Below are 14,433 nucleotides of genomic sequence, written 5' to 3' on the forward strand. Positions count from 1 at the left end.
AAGTCGAAACCGTAGAGTCGCTCTCTATTTGCCTTGCGCAATTAACAGTTCTCTATGAATATTCAATGGCCAGTTTTTATTAATTGACTTACAACATGTTTCAGATGACCTAATGGTTTTTAGTTAAGAACTTTCCAGTAGGGGTTTTGCTTAAAGGTATTACATGTTAGAAGTTGTAATCACTTCTTATCAGTTGATAAAGGAAAATATTATATTGCGTTGCGACTTTTATTTAAAAACAATTAAGAATAAGTATTTTACTATTGCAACGTATAAAGGTACCTTGCCTTTTCAAAGACTGAATAAATCTTATAAAAAATTATACTCAATGTACCTTTATACGCGCTCCATGCTAAATATAAGTTATATTTCAAACAAATTGCTCCACGTATCCTACGGAAAATTTAGTTAGAAAGAGACGACATTGCGTGTAAAGAGATAGCAACAGCGGGGATGAGTCTTGAGCTGAACGTGACGAAACGTTATAACCGCCACGAAATTCTTATTTCAATTTGGACTTTATACACTTTGAGTAGATTGTAAAGTTGCGCTTCGATAAAATTATGTGGGTTTAGTGCGTGTTGTATTAAGGCAGAAGAGTACGGACAACAAATATTGATTCGGAGCCTGGTATGCGGGGTGGGGTGTGCGGGGGGCACATAATTTGGACTAATTCCTTGGATGTTGACACAGGCTTGTCTGCCAGCCGGCTCGGCCACAGTACTTTTCTTATAGAACTTTTTAATAGCAACTGAGAAGTTTCACTTGCCTTTGAAGCCTGAATGATTGATAATACGTTTGATGAAAGTTCCTTTTGCTTTGACGTCGTAATATTAAACCAGATGTTACTAAGAATAAAAAGAGCAGTCTTGGCCCAGTAATGGTGAAGAAAACCATTAAAACTTGAACCTAAAATCGGTGACGTATGTCAGACACAGAAGGAAACGAACAATCTGAGGCCGTATAATTTGTAGCGCCACTGGATTAACACTAAAACTAATTGAATACGAATTCTTTGCGCATTAAATTTCACATTATTTTTTTATAGAATAAGGCAAATGTGTCTTCGGGTTGCCAAAGGACGTCGCAGCCCATGGTTACCCACTTTAGTGGGTACGTTGCCGGCTATTGCCGGGGGAGTATACTTTAAACAATTGAAGGTCGGATCTCCCAGATAAGGAGGGAGCTTGTAGTTTATTGTTTATCAGAATGCCAAATTGTAAAATGACTGCTTTACGACTGATTTGAGCGCGACCGCCGCTGTGAAAACCGCTGTGAGAGTTCGAAAAGTGAGTTACAGAATCGCATGGCAGGCGTCGATTCCACAGAATCCAACGTACTTTCTAAACTAACCTAAATGTTACTATAATATTATTATCATTATTTATAAAAAGATATTTCTCAACCAGAATAATGAGAAATTAATTTTTTTCTGGACTTAAACTTCCAGAACTCTTTCTAAAAACTATGAGGTAGTATAGAACTATTGTACGTGCTACGAGAACTATTTTTTGTGCTCTGCTGGTAAGTGCTCTGCTAACTTCAAAGACACGTTTGATACGGGGTAGGTATTTGACCTGGAGAAAATAACTGTACGGTTTTTGTTTCACAAACAAGCTAATGATTGCAATATCCTGTAATAAGGGTTTTTGAACGAGAAATGTATTTAATACCTTCTCTTTAGAAGCGGTAAACAATGTAGAAGATAAGAAATTATTGTTTTGGAGATATATCGCATTTAAAACTACCTAATAATTTATTTATTTAATAAAAAAGCCATCAAATAACTAAAAACGAATATTAATTGGATCCCAAATATATTTAGAAAAACCTTATCCCGTACTTAAGTAGAATACAAAATAATATTAAAATCAAAACGCCAATTAAAAGGTTTAAAGGAAATTAATAAAAACGCAAAACGAACCATGGCGTAAATATCAATGAAACAATATTATCGTTTATTCATATCGTATAGATATATTAATCCTACATAATATTGAAGCAAATATTAGTTAAATAGAGGATCAAACATTGTTAGCGTCCGGAAGCAGCGAATACGCGTATTGTTTGAGAATCATTAAAGCAAACAGCTTCAAGTGCATTCTATATCGAAAATACTACAACTGGGGTATTCAATATTTTATGTAAATTTTTGTTACTCACTTAAGAAGGAAATAATGTAACTTAGTAATGTTAGTTACTTAGGATTACCTTGGCGTTTGGGTTTGGGATTTCATCCCTGAGGTAGTAGATTCGAACACCAACTGTGCAATAATGTACTGATGCGAGCGTTTAACACTCGCGCGTATAGTGAAGGAACATCGTGAGGAAATCGCCTTCGACCCAAAAACTCGACGGCGTTGATCATGAGATACAGAAAACTGATGGCCAGGTTTAAGGTCACTTCAGATACACTGATAATGGGACATTTAGAGTATGCAGCGCGTATACTAAAAATATAGAAAGAATTGATGTAACTCACGGTTCAAAGGAATTTTTAAATAGAAGCAAAAAGGAAGAGATTCTGCTATTTTTTCAGAGTACAGACTGAGGTATTATGTGGCGACTTGTTGTCGAGCTCAAAACAACAATAGATTTAATATAGGAAAAAACTTTTAAGTTACGTTATTATAAACAATATATTTTATTCGTTTCAATTACTTAAAATAAATTTGTATGCTCGTTAAAGAAGTTGTATTTAAATATTCTCATAAAAATAAATCAGTGGCGCTACAAACTATTTAGGTCTGGGCCTCAGATTTCTGTATATGTTTCATGATCATTCTATATTATATATCATAGGCAGCCTGCTGTGCCTGACACGCGCCGTCGACTTTTTAGGTCTAACGCAAGCCGGGTTCCTTACTGTGTTTTCTTTCATCGTTTGATAATGCCGGGGATCGACACTACAACCTCAGGGTTGACAGTCGCACGCTGAAGCCACTAGGCCAACACTGCTCTGTAGTACTCGTAAACCAAAGCCCTATTATAAGATGAAGATTTATAAAAACAGGTCAATGCCTTAACACACCCGCACAGACGTTTTCACTACGAAATTCCATAAAAACTAGAGACCGGATGATCCATTCAAGAGAAAATCATTACATATGCATCGCCCTACAGTAATATTTTTTTATTTATACTGAATCGCCTGCGGTGCTAATATCGAAGATCGTTGGGGTTTGGGCCGCGCCTGCGGGTATCATTTTATGCACCGGTACATCTAATGTTTATTATGTGAGATTTATTTGCGGAAATGTTAGAACTAAGATTTTATTTTTGATATAAGCTGAAAAAAATATTTTTTATATCTCCTATTGAGTATTTTATATAACAAGCAGGCAGGTGCGTTGCCGGCCTTTTAAGAATTGGTACGCTCTTTTTTAAAGGACCCTAAGTCGAATTGGTTCGGAAATACTTCAGTGGGCAGCTGGTTTCACGTAGTAGTAGGGCGCGGAAGAAATGAATTATGAAACGCTAAGTTGAGGAACGACGGACGTCGAGGTGATACGTGTTATATTTCGTATTCTGCCTCGACGTCCGATGGTGAAATTCATCTGTAGGTAGAAATTGAAATCAAGAAAGGTATATCACTGTTTAGCAGCTAAGTTCAGCAAATTAATTAGTCTAATTATAGTAACTAAAATTTAAAAAAGTCAAAAATCATTTATTCATGTAGGTAACACAATGTACACTTATGAACGTCACATAAGAAATATACATTAATGACTTGAAAGGCCGGAAACGCACTCGCAAGCCCTCTGGCATTGAGAGTGTCCGTGGGCGGCAGTATCACTTAACATCAGGTGAGCCTCCTGCCCGTTTGCCCCTGTTCTATAAAAAAAATTAAAAAAAAATTAATGATTCTAATTTTACATTTACCTACTGCCAGTTCTCAAATCAAGGACGTAGAACGGAAGAAAAGAACTGGTAATAAACTTATTAAATATAATTGAATGCACAATTATAAATACGATTCTGGAAATGGCACAAAGCCTTATTTAGGTGTAAAGATGTTGGCGATAAAAACGTTGAAATCTTAAAACCACTCTTCCAAGTATATTTTAGCATTTATTTTAAGAACCGAATCGCAGAATTTATTTCGCTAGAAATTAACCAGTGAAACAACTACACGCATTATACGTATATAAGTTATCCAAATAACATTAAAATATCTTATAATCACACACACTAACGACACACGAAAGCTACGAGCCCTAACGCTTAAACATTAATACATCTTAGTCAATACTTACACAAACCATTTTAGTTATTAATTATAAGTACCAAACAGTTCAAGAATTCTCACTTAACACACTATACGTTTACCTTCGAAGTTGAGGCTTAAGCGGGGCGAATCCACAATTTATGTAAAACAAGTTTGCCAATGTGCAAACACACTAGTTAATCCTAGCAGTATTCAGCTCTAAGTAGATTACGTATTGGGTAATACGTGATGATTTTAGAGCCACTTTACTTGGCTTTTAAATGTTTTTGAAGTCGCCGCAACAGTACACAACATTATGCCTTTGTGATACCTACGTATAAATAACGGTTTGTTGTTGAGTTATATTTAATGGTATATTATGGTGAATTTCAATTAAATATTGAATGACCGATTGGTAAAAGAATCGGACAGTAAAAGACATTTTAATAGACGATTATGGCGAAAACAAAATGTTTACGTAAAGCACGACTTGACTTGTTGTCAATGCAATCTAATATATAAAATTCTCGTCACCCAGAATTTCTGGGTCTCTGCTCCGAAATGAGTCGACCGATTCTCATGAAATTTTTATGCATATTCAGTAAGTCTGAGAATCGGCTATTTTCTTTCAAATCCCTGAGTGATAAGGGATGTCCACCTCAATTTTTTTTTTTTCTTTTTTATTATGTGGCATTAAAAAATACATACAACCCTTAATTATCTACGTATATAGACTTGAAGTCTGAGGTTTATATAAAGAAAAATTAACAGAAAAACCTAAAAGTTTTCATTCCAGAAACCGAACAGTCTCTGGGGTAGCATAGCAAAAAGTTCCATGTTGGTATGTACTAAAAAGGTAGGCTAAGTAAAATCACATTATGGAGAATCACATAAGAAGTTCGCGGGGGCAGCTAGTAATTTATAAAATCCCGTGGAACGCCTATTTATAAAGATACCTATTAATCTATCTAAAGGTAACTTGATTGAGTAAAACTATTTGGATAATGGTTTAGCACAATATCTAAAACAAAGTTTCCAATAATGCGTATTTTATGAGCCAACAAAATTAGGCCGGATAAGCTTTTAATCAGGAAAGGCGAGAAATAATCGTTGCCCCGGTACCCACGTAAGCCTTAATGCCCTGACATTCCCACCGACCATAAAAACCCATAAATAAACGAGCCAATGCAAACATAGAAAGTGTGCAAACAACATAAAACACGGAATGATTGCAATTAAAAACGCATCGCGGTCACGTGACGGCCGCCATCTTGGCACAGGCCGATTTATCGTGACATTTATTGATGTTAATTACGAGTTAATGGTTGATCCTTGTGATAGTAATTTATATTAGATTCCAATAACAACCCAGGTATTACGTGTCCTAGGTAAAACAAAAGAGAACAGCTTGAAATTACTTTATATTCAAGTCGGACTGAATGATTAAGAATTTCATTCGAACGCCTCAGTTTGTTTGCATTAATTCTGTGATGATACAGTCTTAAAGATTATAGGTTAACTTGTATACGTCGTAGAAATATGGTTCAAACCGTATTGGTTGCGGGCTTCCGATTCGGTTAGAGCAGAGTTTTAAGTGAAAATCGCTAATTAAAAGCCTCAAAATCCTTTCAGGGAGATCGCAGGCTTCTTAGAGCCTTAAATCATCGAGGATTGTGGCTTTTGACAAACGATGGAGGAATGGGACTATTGTGTTGTGAGTGCGTTGACTACTTGACTACCCACTTGAGATATTTTATTGCAACACAGTAACAATTTATTAACAAACCTATTACTTTTTTGAAGTTATACTTCTTTTGACGCGTTAGGGAAAAATGATGAGAGTAAATTTTAACGATACGCGCGCACTCCGGCTAAAAACCCAACATACACTTTTTCTATTGTTAGTGTAGTTTTTTCCTAACGAACAAACGTAGAATACAATTTTTGATAAGATTTTTATCTTGTTACGCCAAAGAACTATAATGTTTAACGCGTGTACATAATAACACACATGTTTTTTTAAGTAACGGGAGGCAAACGGGCAGGAGGCTCACCTGTTGTTAAGTGATATCGCCGCCCATGGACACTCACTTTGCCAGGAGCCTCGCAAGTGCGTTGCCGGCCTATTAAGAAATAATACGCTCTTTTATTGAAGAACCCTTAGTCGAATTGGTTCGGAAATACATCAGTGTGCAGCTGGTTCCACATAATGTTGGTGCGCGGCAAAAACTGCCTTAAGAACGCTCAGATGTGGAACGACGGACGTCGTATTTTGCCTTAAAGTCCGATTATGACAGACATACACGTCATTCGATATGTCAACGCCTAATATCCCGTTTTTTTTTAAGATGAAAGCTATGAATTAAAACTAGACATAAAAATGTCTACTTAACTCCAGTTAAACTTTAAGCATTAATTATCAACGAGTACCGGTAGAGCGTTTTATTTGACTTAAGAAAATTTCGCATAATTTACATAACCACACACCACGCCCGGTTGGGAACAGAAAACAAAACGTCAGTAGCACTTAGTGTGTGCACATGAATCTATGAATTATTCAGTTACCTACTGCGTGCCGACGGCAAACTAACTGTGGACATCGATAATTTTGACAATATATTTGGCATAGTAGGAACTGATTCCACGTCATACTGAAATAACGTTATACTTAGAAACATTAACTAGAAGTTACATTAAAGGTATAAGTGTAGGGCGTAGTTGGCAAAACATAATTATTTATTTATTCACAAGACATACACTATCCTAACAGTACTAAGCCAATACCATACTTATTAAATAGATTCATATATATTTAAAAATATATTTTTTTTTATATGATATCTTTATCAACACAATATCGCTACTGGGAACTTTGCCCTACTATAGGTATACATATACCTAACGATGTGGAGTGTCGGAGACAGCATTTAGTAGACGCAACGTTTTTGTTAATCTGTGGGACAGACTGGTTCTGGCTTTGCACGCATCTTTTTTTAGGAGTAAAGGAGACTATCTAGTACCAAAGTAGGTTTGAAATAATTCCATAATTAACTGACTTACCGCCCGTGCTCTGAGTCATCTATTATTTTCTTTATTAATTATATAAAGAACGGTGCAAGGTACGTAATTTAATGTAGGATGATTTAATAGCAGTGAATTTATTTAACGATCATATATAGGACGCGACAGATACAATAGAGGAAGTAAGGGACATACTACGTGTCATGATGATCAGTAAAGACAGAAAACAACATCTCTTTGTTACGTGTAGTGCAATATATTATACCTGTATATATGTATATGATATGTAAACATTACATCCGCCGCAGCGCTTATCGCTAAGCAAACTTCGGCTCGCTCGTATCTTAAAATATTTCCATACGCCCGACGAATTCTTAGAACACTAAATTGAACCTTGTTGAAGGGTTTACTAGTTATGAATATAACTACGCTCTATGGTTTATGCGTTTATACTTTATACATACCTAAGTATCGTATACATAGGTTTTCTACATAAATGGAGGAACGCAAGAAGAGTTGAAAATCTAACAACTGGTTGGCTCTTCAGCTAAATTAAAATCTAATAGTGCTACGACCTGTTTAGGTCTGGGCCTCAGATTTCTGTATCCGTTTCACGATCATTTGTCAATATAATAGGCAAGTAGGTGATCAGCCTCCTGTGACACGCCGTTGACTTTTTGGGTCTAAGCCGGTTCACTATGTTCACCTTCACCGTTCGAGCGAATCTTAAAAGCGCACATAGAAAAAGATCCATTGGTGCACAGCCGGCGTGATCGAACCTACAACCTCAGGGATGAGAGCCGCACGCTGAAGCCACTAGGCCAACACTGCTCTCTTCAGCTTAATTAGCGTTACAAATTACATTTACGTAAAAGCTGTATATGTCACAATACATATATATGACAATTAAAAAAAGTACACATAGTAATTTAAAAATACAAATTCACCTAATATTCGTAGCAATGCGGATTAGGTACCCGATAGGGAAACAAAACGCTTTTTAAATAGATCAGCCCACTACCGAATCTATCACAATGGATAGCGTTTTTTCTGTTGTAGATTTATTCCTAAGCATGTCTTTTTTTTTGTTTTATGTAATTTATTAATTGAGAACTATATTAACAAAAAAACTTTGTCTATAAGTCTTAAAATCTACCACTTTATGAAGTATGTGAATACTGCCTGGAAATAATCGTAAAATTCGATTTTTCGCTGTTAGATTTCATAGCAACCCTGACTCCAAACTTATATTAATACATATGAATTATTAAACAAAAAATTGTTCTATTTACATTTAAAAATACACTTCAAAAAGCTCATCCACGACTGAAATGGGTGCGTCAAATGTAGTCGACAAGTACGAAAAAGTCACCTACCGAAGGACAGGTCGTTGAACGCAAAGACTTCTGGATATTTACATACAATATTTATATAATTGTTGGAAAATAAACGTTTAGATATATCACATATTATCACCAATAAATGTTCCAAGGGTAAAGCGAGACTCGCATCTACGGAGCGTGATTTTAATTCTCCGTACACAATTAACACTCGTATGGTGAAGGAAAACATAGTGAAGAAAACGTCATCTCAAATCCAATATTCGATGTAGTATGTCAAGAACAAGTTGCGTTTTCTTATAGAACAAGAACTGAGGTCAAAACAGAGTTGTAGCGACACTAGATAATTATTATTTCAAAGAACAGTTTGCATTTGCGAAAGCCTTAGAGACATTGTCTCAGGGGATTTCTACAACTATGTCTCTAGCTTATTTCGATAAGATCAATATATTTATTTACTAGGAGTATAGATTAATATAGAAGAAAACCAGTGTCGTCACGTTAGGCGTCAGTCTCGTGAAGCGTGTCTTGTCCTGTGCCAGATGCAGCAACTCTCCTCTCTCTAACGTTATGAAGGCATTGTTGTTTCCTTCTACCAACCCGCTGTGTACCCCAGATTTTACCCATTATTATTCATTGAAGGAGGTGGTAGCGGTTATGGTCCAACTCTTTTCCGTTGTTTAAGGTTCTGCGTTAGTATTTCTGACATAATCAGACAGTCATGAAAAAGTATTTTTTTATGTAATAGGAGGCAAATGGGCAGGAGGCTCATTTGCTGTTAAGTTGTACTGCCGCCTATGGACACTCAACTCTGCCAAAAGGCTCACAAGTGCGTCGCCGACCTTTTAATTAATTCAAATCAAAATTATTTATTCATTTAGGTAACACAATGTACATTTATGAACGTCAATAAAGAAATACATATTAAATGCTTCTAATTTTACACTTACTGCCAGTTCTCAAATCAAGGGCGTAGAACGGACTAGAAGAACTGGCAATAAACTCTCAGACACTCTTTTTAATAGCCAAGTTTTTTGTTTTACAAAATTTTTGTAAATTATTAACTAACACGGTATAACTCCCGTTAAGTAATCTGTAGACATAGACAATTGTAGAGACAACGTCAAACTTTAAATAAAAATTCTTAAGGTATGTTCAGGGGGCCTGGCGTGTACGATAATCTATTCCAATTCTATGGGACGGATACAACCTAAGTAAATAATATCCTCACATCTGTCGTCACCTGAGTCTGCGTTAGGCGATAAGAATATTGGTGAGGTAAAAATTTTATAACCCCTGATGGGACGAGAGGGGAGTGCATAATCTGTGGAAGCTTGAAATAAAACTCTTCTATTTTTGAAACTGAGCTAATCAATACGGATCTAGACAGAGATTTTTAAATTTATAATCAAAAATAATTATTGTAATCAATTTATTTCACCTTCTTTCCTTTTCTTTATTGAACAGGGGGCAAACAGACAGGAGCCTGATGTTAAGTGATACCGCCGCCCATGGACACCCATAATGCCAGAGGGCTAGCGAGTGCGTTGCCGGCTTTTTAAGAATTGGTACGCTATTTTATTGAAGGATCCTAAGTAGAATTGGTTCGGAAATACTTCAGTGGGCAGTTCTTAACTGCTCAATTGTGGAACGACGGACGTCCAGATGATACGGGAGGAATTTGTATTCTGCCTAAAATTATTAACAATAGAATTTGTTTGTCTGTGAGGATATTTTTAATATCTGTCGTATTAAATTTAGTTAATAGTTGGTTATTGGAAGAAACTGATCACTGAATAAACTGCGTGTTTCTAGTTCACCATGCCTACTGCATACACGAGGCTTGTTATTTATTTATATTATTATGATTTTATTCATAACTTGTAAAAGAAAATAGTTGATGATTAAAAATATTGGCAGAGAGTTTTATCCAGCTCTTTCCGTTCTTTTCTACACCCCTGATTAGAGAACGGGCAGTAAATGAGTAATTTATTTGTTATTATTGATTTGTAAATGTCAAAAGTGTCAACAATTAATTACCACCGCTGCTTAGGGCATACCGTCGATATTTCAGAAGCAAAATTTTATCCAGTTGTTGCAATATCGAAGAAGGCTAGCTGACATTTCAATAAACCCACTGACTACGAATATATTCCGCAAACGGAGCTTAATCGTTTTATTAATCGATTCAACAAAACCCTGGACAGCAAAGAATAGATCAGGAATAATCTGTGGACATCCGACCGCCCTCCATTTGCTTAGCTCGCGACATGGAACCAAATGAAAAAAAGTTGGTCACACAATCGCGCGAGCGTCGCCCACAATCTATTTGCGAAACAATTTCGCGAAATGCCACAATTTATTTAAAAATTACGCCCTTGTTTGTGTGGACAAATATTGACATGTTTGGTTTATGATAATGGCAACTCAGAGCATCAGGTAGACTGCGCACTGGCTAGCGACAGTATTATTTACCTGAACACATAATATTATTTAATATTTACCCTGCCAATGTTAACAATACAATATTTGTCAAGTATGCTCCTATTTAAAAGTTTATAATATTTACTTCATAAACGTATTTTTAATCAAAAGCAAATTTGGAGACCAAACACTGAATCAGTCGGTTTACGTTGAAAGTGAAATCTTATCCTAATTTACAAATCAAAACGCCGTGTTTGCTAAAAGCAAGTAATAAAGTAGTGATGGTCTTAATGAATTTATTTGTTTTGAGTGGCTACATTGTTAGACTACGTCGAGTAAACTCCTCGATCGAACGTAAAGTCGAACCGCAAACAATATCATCATAGTATTTGTACTGAAACAACAAATTTGTAGCCAGCTTTAAATGCAAGCCCAACACACACTCACCGTGTGTACTGAGACAATATGTAGGCGACTCGGGCGCGATCTTAAGCAAGGCGACAAAATGAATCTCCTCCGCGACTGATACGGTCCAATTCAAACATAGTCAGCGCCATTTTGTTTTGACAAGCGGCTCCAAAGTCGGACACTCCGAACTAATTTCAACTCAGATTTCAGGGGATTAAAACTGAAATTGGTTTATCGGAATCGCAGAGTAGAAACATTGGAAATTAAGGGTGGACCAGACACGATTCTGTTTGCAGTCTAACGTGGTCCCTGGACGAAGTTACAAATATTTGACGTGTCAATTTTGTGAATGTTGACCGAGAATTGCGGTTAATATTCCCAACTCGGGCAGGCCGGTACGCGGCCGCTCTTTAATTAAATGACTAGAACAGTCAAATTGTTGACTCTCTTTTGTTAGAATTATTAACAGATATATTATTCAGTAATTATAAATCAATATATATTACCATTGGTTTTGCAAGATATTATAGTTCCGCTACTTTAGTTAGTATCTTAGCTATTACTTAGAAAACAACATGAAAACATAACTTTACTCATGACGTAGCGTTATTCCATCTCTGAGGCAATTAATCGTGTACGTCAATTATTATCAAGTCGATCTAAAAGCAGATATACTCAGCAATTTCGGAACAATAGCAAACAAACGGTTGTTATAAAACGTAACAGCTTGTTAGGGCATATTGCTCGTTACCGCCGCTATTTATTTTCGAGTGGCAACATCGAAGAGTTCATAAACAAAAAAACACTTCGGCGACTGTTTTCATTGACAACAATGCAAAGTGCGCGTAGTGTTAAGAGAGAGGTTGAAGTATGCACTCACTTTCGCGACATAGGTATCTAGTAGGGGTTCAGTACAGTATTTTCATTGTGTGCTTTTAATTTTGAGTGCGCGAACTAGCTAGCTCTCTCGGGACGAATGTTTGCGAGGGTAATATTTGCTTTTGCTGTATAATTCAGCCGCCCACCATATTTGCCAAAGAGCAATCATTTTAATATCGTCAGGCATCACATTAGGGCCCAGCCGGATACTCTTTGTTTTATGGATTACGTTTTTCAATTTTAATTAAGCTTTTGCGGGATGAATTAGAAACTTTTCCTTCCTTTTATAAACGTTTCTATTGTATGATGTGATGTTATTCTGCTAATGTATAATAATAATAATTTAGAGAAAGGCAACAACAGGCCTTGTAGGTCTGACGTAGGGCCATTTTTACAATATGGACAGTAGATTGCCCTGCGAAACATAATTATCTCTTACTTGTTTAAATGAACTAATCTGTTTAAAAATTAAAACGCGTTTACTCTAATCATATTATTTATAAAAAATTAAATCTCTATAGGATCTAAATCATAAATTTTTGTCCTTTCCGACCTTGTACGCCAGGCGAGCCAACAAATGAATGATATTCCTACAGATTTTTTGCAGAGCACTTGTCAAGTACTGAATATAGTATTTCGATAAACTTTGGTGGGAACAAATACTATTCTAATACTAAAGAGGTCTCGGGTAGCTAAATATATTTATGAATTTTATATTTTAATATGATAGATATTTAAATTAAACTAAACACTTGGAATCACAACGTGTAACGTAAAATATCGATTTAAACAATTATTCTCCTCTCAATATATACGAAAATACGAACTAATATAATACTTAACATACACTTTACAAATCATTATTATACATTCGGTCAGAATAATCCATGTATAGTTTTAACTTAGGTACATCAAAGAAGGGAGGTTATCTCTTTGATCTGCTTGTATTGAGTATGTATTATTTCAATTATCATATTGCAAGGAGTATAGACAAAGGAAGCCGAGGCTGAGACATCATAAAGGTTTCTGGGGAGAAATGATCCATCCGTGGAAGCAAGGAACGGATTACGGATCCAACTGTAAAATCAAAGAGGAGGCATTTACCCAAAAGGGGTCCATTCTACAGGAATTCGATAAGAAATAATGGAATTAACAATAATTAGCGTAGACTAAGTGTATTATAACAAAACTAACACCCGTCTGATTTGTAATTTTTATAGTATTTAATTGAAGTGGCTTTATTATTATTATGTATCATCTATATAACTACTTATAAACTTTCAAGAGAGCTACAATTCATAAGTGACCACTAATTTCTCGGAAACAAATAGAAATATTTGCTTAAGGTATATTCTAACTGAGTGAACTGTCTGAATCCGATCAAATTTATGTTATTGTTTTTTTGAGATAGATATTTAAAACTACAGTTTACAGGCTTAACGCCGATGGCCTACTGTAATTACTACAAATTAAATGCTTAACGAAAACCAAAACATATTTTACAATAAGACCTATTACACAAGCAAACATTGTACTTTAACATAAAAAAATAATATTGGTTGTTTGTAAAGTAGGTTTACGATCGAGATGTTTACGTGATAACGTCTTATTGGTGATATAAGTTTTTGAGAAGTAAGGAATTAATGAAGATAACAATTTTTTCAAATTTTAAATTACATCTATCGTTTTATTCACACTTTTGATGATAAATTTCGGGTGTAAAATGACAAGTTTACTTATTCGACTATGATATACATTTTTCTTCATACATTCACGGAATGACTGGCAGCGCTCGAGATGAGACGGGAGATCGGTCCGTCTCTCTCTCGTTATACCTGCGATCGCGCTCGTGAGGTTTTGGTGTGACACAAGTTTCTGAACATGTCACCCGACTAAAACGATTTTAAAGACGTTATCACGTCAAAATTAATAAACACATAGCAATACCAAAAATCTAATAATAAAGACAACAAAAAATATGGATTCGTGACTCTTGACGCATACGAAAACGTTCATTATTATTAATGTCCAATTTTACAGAGAACGTTGGTTCGCCTGGCCTGGAGCAGTACTTGCAGCGCCATCTATATATTTTTATGAAAAGTTTTGTAAAATTAATATTCGCGCCATCTAGTTTTTAGTGACATATTCAAC

This window comes from Pieris napi, chromosome 1, assembly GCF_905475465.1.
Source record: "Pieris napi chromosome 1, ilPieNapi1.2, whole genome shotgun sequence".
In the NCBI taxonomy this organism is placed as follows: Eukaryota; Metazoa; Arthropoda; class Insecta; order Lepidoptera; family Pieridae; genus Pieris; species Pieris napi.